This window comes from Palaemon carinicauda, chromosome 1, assembly GCF_036898095.1.
Source record: "Palaemon carinicauda isolate YSFRI2023 chromosome 1, ASM3689809v2, whole genome shotgun sequence".
Classification (NCBI taxonomy): Eukaryota; Metazoa; Arthropoda; class Malacostraca; order Decapoda; family Palaemonidae; genus Palaemon; species Palaemon carinicauda.
The window spans coordinates 239,503,582-239,519,764 of NC_090725.1; the positions used below are offsets into that span (position 1 = coordinate 239,503,582).

The 16,183-nt window shown below is 40.2% G+C and overlaps 1 protein-coding gene across 2 annotated transcripts in view; it reads left to right on the forward strand.

The window, feature by feature from the left end:
* The first annotated feature begins 5,714 nt into the window (after window positions 1-5,714).
* The window catches only part of LOC137654543 (probable cationic amino acid transporter), an 837,555-nt gene continuing 827,086 nt past the window's right edge, over window positions 5,715-16,183 (forward strand). The window contains exon 1 of one of the 2 annotated variants that reach the window (XM_068388280.1): window positions 5,715-5,762. The gene's annotated coding sequence lies outside the window, so the exon portion shown is untranslated. The remainder of the gene's footprint in view (window positions 5,763-16,183) is intronic. The other variant, XM_068388287.1, reaches the window with a different exon arrangement.

A 16,183-nucleotide genomic window follows, 5' to 3' on the forward strand; every position in this document is an offset into this window, starting at 1 on the left:
CTTTGAAATATATCCTGTTAGGCCACAAGCACCAAGTTTGCTTCAATACGGAACTACCACTTCTGCCCATTGCTTTGCAGACCGTTGGGATTTTCCTTATATTCAAGTTTCCGAATGTTCAACCACCATCGTACTGAAGCACCGTCTCTTCATTGTAACAAGGATGAGTTTCTTACTGGCAATGTTTTTTAGTGATGATTGTGAGGTTAAAAGAGGATTCTGTGCTACTTCCAAGCTGCATGCACCATTGCTCTATTTTTCTATTATTTAGCGTTCCTCTTTATTCACGCTTATGCCATTTGGTTCATATATTTCATGCTTTCGCGGTTTGACAAATTACCTTACTGTTTTTTATATATATAAGTCAATGGCCTATTTGAACGTTTCTATATCTGGACGTTCACTCCTTTTTAAGAATAATAATAATGATGATGAGGATGATGATAACAAAACGTGGAATTATTCCTTATGTAAAGTTAATTCCAGAAACATTAGCTACAGTAGATACAGTTTATGCATTTTGATTACTTTTTTACTTTTTACTATACTTCCTTTTGGATATCTCTCGAGGTTTTACTCTGGTTCATGAAAAAATGCAAGTGTATTAATAGTTGCAATAGGTATTTACTAATTATCAAATGCTATTTGCTTTAGCATGTATTTCGAGCCTTATTCAGAGTAACTGAACAACAATCGCCGGAAGGTTTAGATCGCAACTGCACAACAACCATTGACTAGTTTAGATTAGCTTCTCCTGTGTCAGTACAGACCATTACCCTAATTGCAGTAAGGCTTGAATGGGAGTATGGATTCTGAAGTCTGACCAACTAACAAAAACTTTAACAATTTTTGTCATGACCAAAAATAGGTTAGGTTAGCATTAATCCTGTGGGGGAGGGGGTGGTTAGTGCCGTTACTGCCCATCAAACTGTGCTTGTAGGCATTACCATTTCTAATATTTCTTAACCACTTTCCTACGATTTGTATATTCTCTGTTAAAATGATCTTAAGTGGTTTGAATGGACAAACCTGGCACTCACCTGAAATCGGGTCCATATAAGAGTGAGGATGAAGTCTTCACAAATTTATACATCACTTATTTAATTTTCTCTTTTACAGTGCATGGACTTGCTTTTCAGAATGAGTTTTTTCTTCTCTTCTTAGTACAACATGTAATGATGCCAATTCATTCAGATAATTAAGAAAGACTTTATTCAATTATCTATGGGAACCACTACTAACCATGAATTGGAGGGGAGTCTCGACTTTTTGAAGACAGTTGCACAAAGTGGTTTCAAGACAAAAACCCCACAATAACTTGCAAAATAAGGAAAGCCAAATTACTTTATTTCACTGGAATCTTTTATATATGAATTCCTAACAGGCGAAAACTAGAATTACTGTTATTTTTCTCACGGTGTAATAATATATCTTTACAAGACCACAATGGTCTCTTTAACTTGTTAATCGGGCAAGGGAGCTAGTACTGACCCGGATACACGACTTGTTCAATAATTTTACTTTGTGTCTGCCGGCGTGAGGTAAAAACTACTTGGTATTGCAGTAACTGTTAACTGGTAGGATAATCCAGATAGCCACACCTAGTGGTGTCATAAGCTTGCGTTAATCCAAGTCAATCAGTCAAGGAAAAGCATGTCAGACCGCTTCTAAATAACACAATTGGTGCATATATACATATTTGTATACTTATTTTCTTTACTGAAATCATGACATTTATAATTAGCTTAAATTGCATTAAGATGTCTCATTATCTATCACGACAGACTTACTAATTTTCTCATACTATTCTCCACACTTGCAGTGGCAGTGCTAATTTGTTTTAATTTCCTCCTATCAGTTAATTCATTAAAATGAATTGGTTCCTAACTCCACCTTAATCCAGTTTCAATGATCACATAACGCAGGTCCAGGTTTGAATTGGTTTGTTGTTACCTATCAGGCTGCCACCAGTATATTGAGATAAATGCCTTATGGGCGTATTTTCTAATTAGGAGAGAGAGAGAGAGAGAGAGAGAGAGAGAGAGAGAGAGAGAGAGAGAGAGAGAGAGAGAGAGAGAGAGAGAGAGAGAATGTTATTTCCTGTACCTTTTCCTCTCGCGGTTTTATTACTCCGTCTTTCTGTCTGACGTAGGCTATATCTTTTAAATCACAAGAGTTATCCAACTGTCTATCCGCTAATTTCTGTCCAACTTGCTTGTCACCACGCATACGGTCATGTTTAGCTGTTCATGGTGGAAGATCGTCTGTCTTAGGACATCACCTTATGCGCATTTAAAGGCATGGGAATCAAACTTAGTGTTGTGGTGGCCTTTTAGAAACGTCCTTGCCTGATTACCTGCTGGATGGGGGTTCGAGACCCGTCCAAGCTCTATAGTTTCTCGTAGAGTCTGGCAACCTCACCATCCTTGTAAGCTAGGAATGGGAGAACTTATAAGTTGACCTGCTGAATCTTCAGCTGCCATTGCCTGGCTCTCCCTGGTCCTAGTTCGATGGAAAGAGGTTTAGGTGCTGATACTGTGTCTCTCTAGGGTCTTGTCCTGCCCGGGCATTTTCACTGTCACTTGCCTATGCCATTCATGAGCGACCTCTAAACTGAGGCACCCCTAAACTTGCTGCAAATTTCATGAAGTACATGAAGGGAAATTGTCTTTATGGGATAGATATTTCGTAATTGTTTCGCACAATCGACTATCAAAGCTTTGATTGCAAACATACCATTTATACTTGATTGACACTGCAATTGCTTCTGTATGGTAGAATGGATTCAGAAAAGCTTAATGAGAAGGTAGATCATCAAATAAACTTGAGCATGGTGCAAGATCATCCATCTGTGTACATGTTTGGTTATAGTTTTTTAACTATAAGTGATAGCGACTTTGCATACGAAGCCCTTCCGGATGACCGCAAGGTTATACACAATATTAATGTTTCGAAAAAGGCAAATTGTTGGAGTATCTACATTTGAAATAGGACATTCTTCACCATTTCATTTACATTTCTCCTAAGGGGAAGTGATATGGATTGATCTCAGACTGGTTGTTTCCTTCAGACATGGAAATAAAAATTGATGGTTTTCCATCCAGTAGGGCTACAAATACAGAAAGAAAAATGCCAGATATATTTTTTTTTGTTTTTTACATATAATTTGAGGCTCTGCGTAGTAGTGGAGATGGTTTTTTAAAGAAAATTGGGAAATGTATTTTTTTCCTTTTACAGTATTATTAAGAGTTAAGTGAATACTAAGACTTTAAGAACTGGAACGGGCACTCGGTAAAGCGCATACCTTCGCCTATATCATGTTGTATATTTCAAGATAGCAATTGAATTATGCACAGTTTTGCACTAGATGACCATGATATAGCAAAAAGACTTTTTGACATCTTTGTTACCTTGACTTTAAACTTCGACTTAATCACTTAAAAATCTAATTAAACTGTCCTTGGGTCGTGGCCTAGCCTTCCTCAAAATTTAATGAGATTAGGTCAAATAGTTTTTGAGCTATGCGAATCACAAAAACACAGACAGACTTACAAACAAGGGTGAGGACACCACAATATCATGTTGTATATCACAAATAGGCAATTGAATTATGTAAATTTTGTCACTAGCTTCATTCAAATCAGATGAAAATTGGCCAAGATATGGTAAAAAGACGTATTTGACATTTTCGTGGCCTTGGCCTTGATTATTTATCCAATCACTCCCAAATTGTAATCAAATTGTCCGGGGATCATGGCCAATCATCGCACCAAATTTTATGGAATTTAATCAAAATAGCTTTTGAGCTATACGAATCACAAACAGAGACATACAAACAAATAAATACACAAACAAATAAATACACACACAAGGGTAATGACATCACCATATCATGTTCTAAATCACAAGATGTGTGAATCACTAGATGGGCAATTGAATTATGCACATTTTGTAATTAATTTCATGCAAATCGGATAAAAATTGACTACGATATAGCAAAGGAAAAAAAAAATTTACCTTTTCATGACCTTGAATTTTGACCCAATCAATTGTTCTTGAATCATGGCCAATCATCTCACCAAACTTCATGAGATTCGGTTAAACAGCTTATTAGTTTTGTTATTCGTTTTTACCTTTCCGTGACCCTGGCATTGACTTTTGACCCAATCACTCAAAATCTAATCAAATTGTCATTGGATCTTGGCCAATCAGCACACCAAATATAATGAGATTCGGTCAAATAGTTTTGAGTTATGCGAATTATAAATACACACACAGACATATAAACTTACGCCTATCAAAACATAAACAAACAGGTTTACGGTCACAATAACATCTCACGTCTAATGACTGGATGCATATAATCCGCTATTCGAATTAGCCTGAGGTGATGTGTGTATATATATATATATATATATATATATATATATATATATATATATATATATATATATATATATATATATATATATATATACACACACACACACACAAACGCACACTGTACATTATTTGCCGGCGAAATCATCTGATATTTCTTGCTTAAAATAACCTTCTGGAGGATTTAAACCCCTGACTAGTGAATAAGGAAACGAACATTCTATACATTCAATTACAGAATGCTTAAAAGGAAAGTAGATTTAGACTGAAATAAGCATAAAAATTAGATATAAATTTTAGAAAATTAAGGAGTTAATGTACGATTATAACACGTGAGAACCACATATGCTGTCAAATCATTAATTTTTGGATGCATTCAAGCATTCGGCTATTGAAAGAAAGCCTTTGGAGGACTTGTAATCAGTGGATGGTGGTTTGTTGCTTCGATAGTTATTGAGCATTTTACCAGATAAAAGCTTCTGTGGCAATGAATGTCTAACCACTCAAACGTGATGAAATTTTTCCCTTTCTTTAGAAAAGAGAGGAACCATCATAAAGAACTAATGTATCATGAGATAAATAGATGTAAAATAAGAACATCTTTAGTTTGTATGCAATTCCAGGTTAGGGATAGACCAATCAATAGGTATGACTTTCAACTTAGTGATAGTCTTTGTTAGTAAGATTAAATCAATCGATTCATCAATTTGGTCTTGTAATGCCTTAGCAGGTTCACTATCATTCTGTGAAGTTCAGTGTTAAGTAAACTCCCTTTATATATATATATATATATATATATATATATATATATATATATATATATATATATATATATATATATATATATATATATGTATATATATATATATATATATATATATATATATATATATATATATATATATATATATATATATATATATATTTTTCCATAGGCTCCCATGATTCCATGCTGGTCAGCTGGCTCATATTTGAAGATCATGTTTACAGATGCCGGATAAAGTCCGCATAGTATTAGGACAAAACTTTTGGATGAATATGTAATTATAATTTGATGAATTTCATTAGAAATGTACGGACGCCTTACGATAGTTTACAATAACAATAAACCCTTACAATAACGACAAATATTTTATTCAACTATCATTCGTCAGGGCCTACTTGCAACAGCAGAGCATGATAATTGTATTTGTGTGTGCAGTCTCATGCACCCAGTTGAAATGTATTCATTGTCTGTTACTTTTCTGACAGTTCACTCTTGATTGTGAGTCTCGATTGACTACTTCCATGGAATTTTGTAGCTTTAAATTCAGTTATTGATTTTTATCTTTCAGTGCTTTCCTTGGATTCGTGAAGTCATCGTCAGCTATTCGACACAGTAAGTAAGTGATTGCCATTATTGTCTGTTTTCATCTTTTATCAAGTGTTGATAAATTTTAGGATATACTAATTGTGATTCAGTAAAAGTAGGAGTTCGGGTGTTTGCTTTTAAATTTATTACTGTACAAGTTTGAGAGTCACAAAATCCACATCATTCTTCCCCGACCAGGGTTGTGGTGGCGATGTAGTAACGTCTCTGACTGGTGAACGCCAGACTGGAGTTTGAGTCCCGCTCAAACTCATTAGTTTCTTTGGTCGTTGCAACCTCACCATCCTTGTGGGCTAAGGATGGGGGTTTTGGGGGAGCCTTTATGTCTATCTGCTGAGTCATTAGCAGCCATTGCCTGGCCCTCCTTGGTCCTAGCTTGGGAGGAGAGGGGGCTTGGGCGCTGATCATATGTATATATGGTCAGTCTCTAGGGCATTGTTCTACTTGATAGGGCAATATCACTGTCCTTTGCCTATGCCGTTCATGAGTGGCTTTTAAACCTTTAATACGCTGTAGTCATGCATACGTATTCCCTCTGCTATCCTGTCGCATAAGCTTTCATTCTATTAAATCATGACGATCTGTCCGCACATTCAATTACACGTATTTAAAGTGCTTACAATTTTATACAGCCACATCAGAAGTAAAGTTGCAGACATATCTTCTTTTTCTTTCCACGTTATTAGTACCAGTGTAAAACAGGGTCGGCCGTTCGAGTCAATTCTCTCCATCTATTTCTATTCCTTGCATCATCTTCCCTCAGTCCCATCTTGGCCATATCCCTCATGGCCACATCCATCCATCTGATCCGCTGACCCCCTACGCTACCTTTCCCCATTACTGGCATGTTCTTAGTTCTCTTGATTGGTTCCACCTCCTCCCTTCTATTATATAGCCATAGTATCTCAGACGAGCTTCCTAAAACTTATCTATTACACTATGTATATATCACACATTCGTCTTATATTTTGACTTTTTTTCTTATAGTAATATTCCAGCAATCCATCTCACAATCTTTATCTCTGTTCTTTCCAACAGTCCCTCCTATTTCCTCTCAAGTGCCCAAATTTTTGCCCCACATATAAATACTGGCCTGATAAATGTTTTATAGATCTTCATTTTGAGTCTTGATGGCATTTTTTTAGTTTAAAATAATTCCATTTACGCCCCTCCATTTTTGCCATGCTTTCATTCTTTGTTTAGAGCTTTCTCAGTACCTCCCACTCTTTTATTATGGATCTCAAGTAGTTAAACTCATTGTTCTGTTTAGCTTTGCACCATCATCCACTTGAATGTTTACTTCATGTCCCTCTCTAATACGAATCATTAGATCTGTCTTTCCAATGTTTAGCTTCAATCCTTTCCACTCAGACCTTATCAATGATGAAGGGCAGCCTTCACAGGGAATGCATCTGTCTCCCCATATTTTACCTCTCCGGTGGTTCTTGACCCCTCAGACATCATCCTCAATAACTTTACCAACTTCTCCGGTACTCCTCTCATTTTTAAACACCAACAGACTAACCTTTTTGGTACCCTGTCATAAGCCTTTTCACGATCTCTATGTGCATTAACAAACCTTTTAATATAAGCTTAATACTAGTTCAACTACCTCTTCCACAATAATGTGATAATACCTTTCCTTCTCTCTCTCTCTCTCTCTCTCTCTCTCTCTCTCTCTCTCTCTCTCTCTCTCTCTCTCTCGCTAAGCTTTGTAATTCTCGTGGCCCTCGACAAAACTTCTCCCTTTTTAAGAAGAGTATAGTAGGGTATGGCAATTTTGGACAGAGGCAATTTTGGACAAGTAAGTCGAAAATTGGACAGTTGTAATATCTCTAAAACTATTGATAATTTTCAAAAACTATAATGCTGTTAGAAATTTCCCAACCTTCTACTTTATAAATATTAGTATGTTTGGTTTTGAAAAAGTATTAAATACCACTAAAAAAATTGTTGAATATGGGTGTCCTATAATTGCCTCACCGTCATTTTAGGGCTTCTCAAAAATAATACTAGAAATTATTATTTCTGAAAAAAGATTAGTAGATGATACTAAAGGAAGGTTTAAAATAAAAAAAATTATGAAAAAATCTAAGTGTCCAATTTTGCCTCGCCTCGAAAAATGCTGAGGCAATTTTGGACACTTGAATGAAAAAAGCAACTAATTCATAATGTTAAGTTATTAAGTAATAGATTTTGCAATTTTCTTTTCTTTTATATTCTTGTATGTATTTATATATTTTATTGATAATTTTAACCAAAAGTATTTTTAACCATTTACTTCAAGGGAAAAAATATTGATTTATAAAAAACGGAAAAAGAGAAAGGTTTTCTTTTCAAAGAAAATATTAATCAAACCTATTACTAATGAAAAAATATGCACAATACAAAACCTGAAATGAAAGTGAACAATTAAATATATATTTTAAATATAAAACTTACCCGCTGGTTATATAAAAGAGCTGAAGTCCCTGACGCCAGGGCAGAAATTCAAATCTCGCGCTATCGAAGATACGCCAGGTGTACCAACCGCACCCTAGCGGTAGAACAGGTGGAACTACACACCAACTCCAGTTCTTCTCTCTGCCGTCATAGCTGACTGACATATAGAAGTTTGCTCTCGTGTTTTTACTCTCTTGGGAAGTTGTTTGGTGATGTACAACGTTCTTTTTGAGTTTAAGCTATCGTTGATTAATTTTCCTTGGTTCCTATAAGAATCGTGACTCTCTCGGTGTTGTGACAAGTGTTGATAATGTGTTTAGTGTTGCGGAGGGTGCGTCGACACGAGTGTCTGATGTGGTACCGAAGAATCGTGACTCTCTCGGTGTTGTGACAAGTGTTGATAATGTGTTTAGTGTTGCGGAGGGTGCGTCGGCACGATCTTGTTGTTCACCTAGCCTTAGACCTCTTTCGAGCTCTCGAACCCATGGGAGAAGTAATGTCGAACGGCTTAAGGGAACGAGAAGCATCATCAATCGTGCAGACGTCCCCTCGAACGTTCCTGTTGCCGTAGCTCAGGTCGTTCACCTCATCGTAGGAAAGGTGAGGTTCATGCGTTATCCCCGTCTTCCGATGAAGGGTCGGGGAGTGAGATCTGGCGGCGAGCGTCGAGACCGCTTAAACGAACCCATGTTGATTCACAGCGTCGGGAATCGCCTGTGCGTCCAGGATGTAGTTCGTGGGGTTCACCGGAACGTTTCCGTTCTCCCAGCGCTTGCACTCCGGCCAAACGTTCAGATCACCGTGTTCGTGTGGATATGATTCCTTCCGATTCGGACCTTGTTACTATTCATGCACCTCCTCTTCCATCGGATTGGCTTTCTTCCCCCGAAATGCGTGGTGACATTGGTGCGAATCTTCCTTCTAGGAGTTCTGTTGATCCGAAATGGTCTGCGCTTTTGTCTATGAAGGAACAACTCTCGTCGTTGATGGATTCTTATCACCCAGGTGTTGGCGTTGTGTCTGGGCGTTCGATGTCAGACCAGTTATCGCACAAACGTTCGATGGTATCTGGTCTTGACGAGTTATCACTTAGACGGTCTCCCAGTCACAGTGTTCAACGCCAGGTTGATTTTGATGAGTCGCGTCAGAGAGTTTTGGTCGACCAGTTTGCGTATTCTGGTCGCGGGGAAGAACATCGGCGTCGACAAGTGGACGAGACGCGGCAACAATTTGAAGTAGTGGATCGCCCGCGGCAACAACTTTTGGACGCGTCGCGTCAAAACATTGGTTTACAGCGGCGACATCCTGACTACTTTGATCGTTCGCAGCAACAGTCCTCGGACTTTACGCGACCTCGCGGCGATCTTCAACAGTTACCTTCTGATTTCAAGCGTTCTTCTGTTCAACAGCAGTCGGATTCTAAGCGGTCTAAACAGTTGTTGGTTGAGGATGATCGTTTACATGTCCGTGTTTCGCATCAATCTACTTCTACTTCTCCCCATCAAATTGACACAGATGTTGGCCTTGACAGGCAGTCCCATCCAGACGTTGTTCCTTCGGTTCAGGCTGCGGCTGTTGCTGCACTGCCTGAAGACGAACCAGAGGAAAAGTCGGATGAGGATAATCCTATTGAGGAAGTCTCTGAGAATGAGGAGGAGAAGCATTATCAGCATGCTGTGGACCTTCGCAAGTTTATGCTTATTCTAACTGGAATTTTCCCGGATTCTTTTACCCCTGTGGCCCCTCGTTCTCCGCCTTCTGAATTCATCTTAGGTAAAGCTACTAAGGTTCCAGTTTACACCAAGATGGTTCTTTCTCGATCCTCTAAGCGGGCCTTGAAGTTAATGGGTTCTTGGTTGGACTCCAAGAAATCTTTTGGTAAGACGGCCTTTGCCTTTCCCCCCGCTAGGTTAACCTCTAAATCTAGTGTGTGGTATGAGACTGGTGAAGTGTTGGGCTTGAGTTTTCCTTCTTCTGCACAAGGGGATTTTTCAAGTTTGGTAGATGCTTCTCGTCGTCTTGCCTTAAGGAAGACGAAGATTTGGTGGTCCATTCCAGAGTTCGACCATTTGCTTAAAGGTCTTTTCAGGGCCTTCGAAGTTTTTAATTTTTTGGACTGGGCTTTGGGGGCTTTGAGTAAGAGGGTCTCTGATATGACGGAAACGGACACTAGTGGTTTGGTTCATTTGATGTCCTGCTTGGACAAAGGTGTGAGGGATGGCTCCAACGAACTTGCTGCCTTGTTTACAGCTGGAATTCTCAAGAAAAGGGCCACGATGTGCTCTTTCCTCTCCGCAGGAGTGTCTCCCTATCAGAAAACGGGCCTTCTTTTCGCACCTTTGTCTAATTCATTATTTCCTCAGGAATTGGTGGGCGAGGTGGCTACTGCTCTCACTCAGAAGGCCACACATGACTTAGTTACTCATTCGACTAGGAAAGTTTTGCCTCCGTCATTCTCCTCTCGTAAACCTAAGGAATCTTCTTCTGGGTTTCGACCTCAGTCCTTTCGTGGGAAGCCCTCTGGAAGAGGCTCTTTTAAACCAGAAGGAAGGAAGCCTAGAGGCAGAGGGGGCAAGTCCGGCCGAGGTAAAGTCTGACTGCTCTCTCCTTCAGACAGCAGTGGGGGCCAGGTTGACTCACTTTTGGGAGGCTTGGGAGAGGAATGGAGCGGACCCCTGGTCCGTCCAGGTGTTAAAGGAAGGCTACAAGATCCCCTTCCTGACCAATCCTCCTTTAGTCACAGATCCAGTGGATCTTTCGCCCAAATACAGAGAGGGTCCCAAGAAACAAGCCATGCTTCTACAGACGTCTCTTTTATTAGAGAAACAAGCAATAGAGGAAGTGCAGGATGTTTCGTCTCCGGGGTTTTACAACCGCCTTTTTCTAGTACCCAAGAGTTCCGGGGGGTGGAGACCGGTTCTGGACGTAAGTGTGCTAAATGGTTACGTCCAAAACTCGACGTTCACTATGGAGACTCAGAAAACAGTTCTGGCAGCTGTGAGGAAGGACGATTGGATGGTCTCTTTAGATCTTCAGGATGCCTATTTCCACCTTCCGATTCATCCCAGCTGCAGACGTTATCTGAGGTTCATGGACGGAAACAAGGTCTTTCAGTTCAGGGCTCTTTGTTTCGGACTCTGCACGGCTCCTCTATTGTTCACCAAGATCATGCTGAACGTGGCAAGCATGCTGCATTCGAGGGGAATCAGGGCCTCTCTGTATCTGGACGATTGGCTGATAAGAGCCTCCTCAGCTGATTGTTGTTTGAAGGACCTCAAGATGACTTTGGATCTCTCCAGAGAACTGGGTCTCCTGGTGAGCTCGGAAAAATCACAACTCATTCCATCCCAGGAGATTCTTTATTTGGGGATGGAGATTCACAGTCGGAGTTTTCGGGCTTTTCCGTCGTCGGTGAGAATCCAAGCAGCCCTCCTAAAAGTACAAACGTTCCTGAAGAGAGATCTTTGCTCCGTCAGAGATTGGATGAGTCTTCTGGGGACTCTCTCGTCGTTAGAGAAGTTCGTGACCCTGGGGAAGTTGTACTTGCGTCCTCTTCAGTTTCATCTCAACCGCCATTGGAAGAAAGGGGACAGCCTCGACAGGGATTGCATTCCCATCTCGACTTCCATCAAGTCTCATCTTCAATGGTGGAACAACGAGCCCAGACTGAAAGAAGGCTTGTCTTTACTTCAGAGGAACCCAAACCTCGTGTTGTGTTGCGACGCCTCCAACTCGGGGTGGGGAGCCACTCTAGAGAAGCAGGAACTTTCGGGGACTTGGACGGTGGAGCAAACCTCTCTCCACATCAATCAAAAAGAGCTTTTAGCCATTCATCTGGCTCTCATCGGCTTCGAAAAGCAGATCAGGGGCAAGGTAGTCCAAGTCAATTCGGACAGCACGACAGCTCTGGCCTATATTGCGAAACAAGGCGGGACCCACTCTTGGTCTCTGTTCGAGATTGCAAGACTGCTCCTCATCTGGGCGGAGGAAAGGAAGGTGACTCTTTTGACGCGGTTCATCCAGGGGGTCAACAATGTGAGCGCAGACAGACTCAGCAGGAAAGGTCAGGTTCTCTCCACAGAATGGATTCTGCACCCGGACATCTGCAAGAGTCTGTGGCGGTTATGGGGTCGACCTCTCGTGGATCTCTTTGCCACCGCGAAGACCAAACGGCTAGAGTGTTACTGCTCTCCGGTTCCAGACCCCGAAGCTTTACACATAGACGCTTTTCTGATGAACTGGTCACACATGGAGGTTTATGCTTTCCCTCCGTTCAAGATCCTTTACAAAGTGATTCAGAAGTTCGTTTCACACGAGGAGACCAGAATGACACTGATAGCTCCGTTCTGGCCGTCAAGGAGCTGGTTTCCAGAGGTACTGGAATGGATGGTGGATGTCCCGAGAAGCCTTCCCATGAGACCCGATCTTCTCAGACAACCTCACTTGGCCCGAAATCATCAAAACCTCCGAGCGCTACGTCTGACTGCCTTCAGACTATCGAAAAACTCGCTAGAGCTAGAGGATTTTCGAAGAAGGCAGCCAAGGCAATTGCAAGGGCAAGAAGGTCTTCAACCATCAAGGTGTATCAGTCCAAGTGGGAGTTGTTCAGGGAATGGTGTAGAACTAACGCGATTTCCTCTTCCAGTACATCGCTTTCCCAAATAGCAGATTTTTTCTTGGACCTTAAAGTTAAGCATAACTTCTCGTCATCGACTATTAAAGGTTACAGGAGTATGTTGGCGACGGTTTTTCGACACAGGAACCTAGACCTTTCTGATAATAAAGATCTACGAGATTTACTTAGGTCTTTTGATACGACCAAGAAGATTCAAACAGCTCCCATCGCCTGGAATTTGGATGTTGTCCTTAAATTTCTCATGAGTGACAGATTTGAGCCTTTACACTCGGCTTCATTTAAGGACTTAACCTTGAAAACCCTTTTTCTAGTTACCCTCGCCACTGCGAAAAGAGTTAGTGAAGTTCACGCTTTAAGCAAGAACATTGGTTTTCGGAATGGGAAAGCCATTTGTTCTTTGCAACTGGGGTTCCTGGCCAAGAACGAAAACCCTTCTCGACCATGGCCCAAATCCTTCGAGATTTCTAACCTTTCTGATTTGGCTGGCGGTGAATTGGAAAGGGTTCTCTGTCCAGTTAGAGCTCTACGGTTTTATGTGGACAGAACTAAGAATCTGAGAGGTAACTCAGACGCTCTGTGGTGTGCAGTCCGGAAACCCTCGATGCCCATGTCCAAGAATGCCTTGTCTTTTTTCGTTAGATTGTTGATTCGAGAAGCTCATGCTCAGTGTGATGAGTCGGATCAGAGGCTCCTCAAAGTCAAGACACATGAAGTCAGAGCGGTAGCGACTTCAGTGGCCTTTAAACAGAACCGTTCTCTGCAAAGTCTGATGGATACAACATTTTGGAGAAGTAAGTCTGTTTTTGCATCCCATTATTTGAAGAATGTTCAGACTCGCTATGAGGACTTTTTTACGTTGGGTCCTTTTATAGCGGCTAATGCGATAGTAGGTGAATGATCTACCACTACGTTCCCTTTTTTCCTAATACCCCTTTTCTATCTCTTGGAACTCGTTTGTTATGGTTGTTTGTGGAGATTGGGCGTCAGTCTTCCGCAATCTTTGATTTGGCTAGGTGGTCAATTTGTTCCTTGAGTGCACCCGGAACAAGGGTATTGGTTGAGGTCCTGTCATGTTATAGGTGTTTGTACCGTTTGACAGCTCCTAGAGATTTTCAGCCCGAGTGGATTACTGGATCTCTTAAGGATAGCGGACGAAATGAGGCAGAGTATCATTGCTGTCAGCTTCCTTATCAGGTGAGAACTGCTTAAGTTTATTGTATGTAACCCTTAAGTGAATTTTCTATATGTAGCTGTCTCTGACCCGCCACCAAGGGGTGTCAATCAGCTCTTTTATATAACCAGCGGGTAAGTTTTATATTTAAAAATGATATTTTCATAATAAAATAAATTTTTGAATATACTTACCCGCTGGTTATATAAATTTAACACCCTCCCTCCTCCCCTCTAGAGACTACCTATGGTATGGCTATGAGGCATGGAAGAACTGGAGTTGGTGTGTAGTTCTACCTGTTCTACCGCTAGGGTGCGGTTGGTACACCTGGCGTATCTTCGATAGCGCTAGATTTGAATTTCTGCCCTGGCGTCAGGGACTTCAGCTCTTTTATATAACCAGCGGGTAAGTATATTCAAAAATTTATTTTATTATGAAAATATCATTTATAGCAATATACGTAACAAAAGAAATGCCTGAATATAAGACTTGCCTATTTACTTCAACTGAATGCTCAAAAAACTATATCTGTTCTTTTATAGATGGCACTAACCATTTTCGTAAAGGCCTGGGTTCCATAAATAAAGGACCTTTAATTACATATGTGATTTGAAAAAGGTATGTATCCGTTTGGTGCTATGGATACTCCTCTATCCTGAGGCCTGGTGAATGATCTTAGTGGAATTAGTATGGACCGGCAGGGGTCACTTGCCTTAGTTAGGCACTGCGCATCACAAGGAACTGGCAGTCCTTTGATGACTAACCAATGAATCCTCTATGGATTTAGTTATTCTTTGAAAAGCGAAAATGAATGAATGGCCCCCAGTCCCGGGCGTTACAGGGTGCTGAGAATCTCCCAGTTAATAAATACTAAAGAAAAATTGAAAATTGGTAATTGGAATGTTAGAAAGATGAATCAGATGTGGAAGTTAAAGCAAGTAGAGAATGAATTTATGAAATATAGTTGGGATTTCTCAGCCCTAAGTGAAACACGTAAAGGGATTGGTAAAGAACTCGCACCAAGGCAATACATACATCTACTCAGGAAGAACACATGGAGTTGGAAGAGAAGTCGTAGGAATGACGACATCAAGAGCAGAAAAGTCATTAATGGAATGGAGAGCTGTATATAGCAGATGTCGCTTGCAAAGTTTAAATCAAAGCAGTGCAATATGAGGATTATAGTTAACTATGCACCAACAAATGATTCCCCTGAAGACAGGAAAGATGAATACTATAAAGAATTGCAGAGTATAACAGATGAGATCCCAGAGAGAGATATAAAAATTGTGATTGGTGACTTCAATGCTGAAGTTGGAAGGAATAAGTGAGGTATAGAGAATGTGATGGGTGTTGACGGTCTTGGCGAAGTTGCAAATGAAAATGGGGCACATTTTATAAGTTTTGTTCAACAAACAATCTTGTTATTGGAGATATTCTTTTTCAGCTCAAGGACATCCACAAATAAACATGGGCTTCATCATGTAGCAGTTACAAAAATCAAATAGATCACATAGCCATTGATAAAGAGAGGAGGAGGACTCTGAGAAGTGTAAGAAGTTATAGAGGTGCAAATATTGGTAGTGACCACAAGCTCCTCTTGCTACACTGAAATTAAAACTGAAAGCACCCAACAGAAATGTAGATAAAATATCTAGGTTTGATACAACTAAACTTCTAGAGGATGAGCACAGAAATCTTTTCAATTGAATGTAGAAATCGATTTGCAGTCTTAGAGACTTTAAGAGACAAATAGCAAACAATTAACGAATTATACTTGGGATACTATAAAAATGAGACAAAGATAGAAGTTGATTGTTAAAAGTTTTTGAGGAAGTAATGAAATTGCAAGGTAGAGCATGCTAATCATTTCAGTATTGATAGTGAGGTAAAGAAAAGCCAGAAATGACTGGAGAGAATATTTAAACAGGAAAGCAGATTAGTCTGACAAAGCTACGGATTCAGGGAGTGACTATGGTATAAGAATTGTACATAGAATTATCATAGAAATCTCTAGGGGAGCAAAGAAGAAGAAGCATATAACCATCAAAAAGACAGATGGAGCTGTTATAACAACGGAAGATGAAGAAAGGCAACGTTGGATTGAACACTTTAGTGGGGTCATGAATAGGAGATATAAAGGGAACGAATTTTATTGATATACCTGAAGCTGAGGAGGACCTTG